This window comes from Colobus angolensis, unplaced genomic scaffold, assembly GCF_000951035.1.
Source record: "Colobus angolensis palliatus isolate OR3802 unplaced genomic scaffold, Cang.pa_1.0 Scaffold171, whole genome shotgun sequence".
NCBI lineage: Eukaryota > Metazoa > Chordata > Mammalia > Primates > Cercopithecidae > Colobus > Colobus angolensis.
The window spans coordinates 1,399,348-1,402,193 of NW_012114833.1; the positions used below are offsets into that span (position 1 = coordinate 1,399,348).

The 2,846-nt window shown below is 55.5% G+C and overlaps 1 protein-coding gene across 1 annotated transcript in view; it reads right to left on the reverse strand.

Moving 5' to 3' along the window:
* Nucleotides 1-164, reverse strand: part of SMTN (smoothelin) — a 23,478-nt gene extending 23,314 nt beyond the window's left edge. The window contains 1 exon segment of the mRNA XM_011938342.1: nucleotides 4-164. The gene's annotated coding sequence lies outside the window, so the exon portion shown is untranslated.
* Between the last annotated feature and the right edge of the window lie 2,682 nt (nucleotides 165-2,846).

A 2,846-nucleotide genomic window follows, 5' to 3' on the forward strand; every position in this document is an offset into this window, starting at 1 on the left:
CACCTCTCAGTCCAGCCCACCCGTCTGGCGCAGGCTCGGCTTAGCTCTTTCGGGACCAGACAGATGGATTAGACACGCGCAGGCGGGAGGCGCCGCGACCCGGTGTCCCAGGCCCGCTCAGCAACCGTCCCCTGGATTCTGTGGAGAGCTGCCCGTCCAGCAGCGCCAGCCTCCCGGCTGGCCCCGCCCCGCCCCGACGCGCCAGCCAATTCTCGATCGGGTACCTCCCACTCTCGTGCGCCATTGGGACAATTCAATTTGACGGCCACGCCCAGAGAGGAAGGCTCCGCCCCTCGCGGGCCGGGGAGGTTGGAGATTGTAATCTTAGGGTCGTCTGCTTCGGTGGCTTTAGCGAGTCGGGTGGGCATCGGCAGGGGGACGCAGGCTCTGCGCCAAGTCGGGGAGGGCGCCCTGAGACGAGGTAAGTTTCCTGGGGTCGTAGGAGTCTCAGGGCCTTCAGGACAGCCCCTCTCCGCCCTCCTCTTTGTTCCTGAGACCACGTCCCCTCCCTCGACTCCACCCCTTTCTCGCGTCAGTGTTTAAGCTTGGCCGCCGTCCCTAGGCTGCTTTCGGGACACCTGGTTTGAGCCACCTCAGAGCAGGGACTGAGTGACTGGCAGCACCTTGGCCCTGTGTTGGAGTGCCGGGTCCATCTCAGGTGGAGCAGGATCAATCACACAGCACGCCTCCCCCAGCCCACACACCTTTGAACAGACATTGCCTTCTTCTAGTATGCTTCTACCTTCCAAGCCCTGAGAGTCTGCCTTTAGGAGCGCTGGAGTCCTAAACAGGGAATATGGAGTCCAGGCTGTTATTCAGCAAATATGGGAAATTGAGGCCCAGAGAAAGCTGATATGTCCAAGACCAAACAAGGAATCAGCCAGGGGACCCAGGAGGTCAGACCCACAAGGGAAAGCTATTCCATCTTCAGTGCCACAGGCCCTAAAACCGCCCTCAGATCTCCATGGAGACCAAAGTGGGTGGAGTTAGGAGGATGGGGTCTGGAGTCCTGTCAAATAAAAACAGTAACAAATCATTGATTTGGTACTTGCCATGTACCAGGCATAAAATGCCCATAACAAGAACATGAGACCATGACTACTGTCCCATTTTACAGATGAGGACAACAGCTGGTAAGTAGTAAAGCTGTGATTCATACACAGCACCTTCTCAGTCCAGACTCTGCTTTTCACCACTACAATGTGGGATTCTGGGGAGGTAGTTTCAGCCTGTTGCCCCAGAAGAGCCCTGGTTCAGGTCCTCTGTGACACCCCCTGACACACCCTCTAAGGAAAGGCCCAATCTCCACATTGAGAGTCTTTTCCATGTGTCATTTCATTTCATCCCCACACCCCTGAGAAGTGGTCCCATTTTACACATCAGAAAACCAAGGCACCGGCCGGGTGCCGTGGCTCACGCCTGTAATCCCAGCACTTTGGGATGCCAAGGCCGGTGGATCACCCAAGGTCAGGAGTTCAAGACCAGCCTGGCCAACATGGCAAAATTCCGTCTCTACTAAAAATACAAAAATTAGCTGGGCAGGTGGCGTGCAACTGTAATCCCAGCTACTTGGGAGGCTGAGGCAGTAGAATCGCTTGAACCTGGAGGCAGAAGTTGCAGTGAGCCGAGACTGTGCAACTGCACCCCAGCCCAGGCGACAGAGCAATATTCCGTCTCAAGAAAAGAAACAAGAAAATCGGCCGGGCGCGGTGGCTCAAGCCTGCAATCCCAGCACTTTGGGAGGCCGAGACGGGCGGATCACGAGGTCAGGAGATCGAGACCATCCTGGCTAACACAGTGAAACCCTGTCTCTACTAAAAAAATACAAAAAACTAGCCGGGCGCGGTAGCGGGCGCCTGTAGTCCCAGCTACTCGGGAGGCTGAGGCAGGAGAATGGCGCAAACCAGGGAGGCGGAGCTTGCAGTGAGCTGAGATCCCGCCACTGCACTCCGGTCTGGGGGACGGAGCGAGACTCCGCCTCAAAAAAAAAAAAAAAGAAACAAGAAAATCAAGGCACAGAAGACAATGACTTGTCAAGGCTACACAGCAGGAGAGGCAAACAGAGCTCACTTTGGAGGACATAGTTCAAGGTCCTAGGCCTTCTCTACCCGGGCGAGATGCCATGTTATTATCCAGAACGAGGGTCAGGATCCCTCTAAGGCCAATTCTGAATACTTCAAAATTCGCGCCTCCCTTGGGACCTCCCCTTCATGCAGGGCACACCTAGGCCACCTCTGATTTTCAGGGCCTACCTGAATGGCAGTCACCAGCTCCAATGAATGGCCTGGTTTGTGCTAACACCCTCCTTTCTCCCTGCCCTCCTGTAGGCTAGGAGGAATGGTACTGGTGAGTTCCCCCATGCTTAGATTTACTATCTGGCACATGCCCTCACTAGCCCTTGGCCCTATGGAAGGGATGTGTGGGTCCTGCCCCCTCAAGCCCTTAGTCTCTGGGTCCACCTCCAGACATACCCGCCTGCCTCTTTGTCTTCCTCTCTGCAAGGGAGCGGGGTGATCTAGAGATCAAAGGGCAGTCCGGTACAGTGCTGGGGAAGTTTACAGCTACAGCCGAGGAAAGAGTAAACATCCTGTGATGAGGGCCCCAGCATTTGCTGAGCACCTGTTGCATGTCAGACGTAGGGCTCCCACTACTGCCAGGTGACCGCTGTGTAGGATAGCTACATTCTGATTTGACAGAGGAAGCTGAAGCTCTGGGAGGTGAAGGCACCCTGGGCTAGTAAAGGCATTCAGACCAAAGTGGAATTCTGCCTGATGTTGAAGACTTTTCCCTCCACTTTGCTGCCACTAGGATGGGGGAAGCTCTGGAAGACTTCTTAGGGAAGTGGC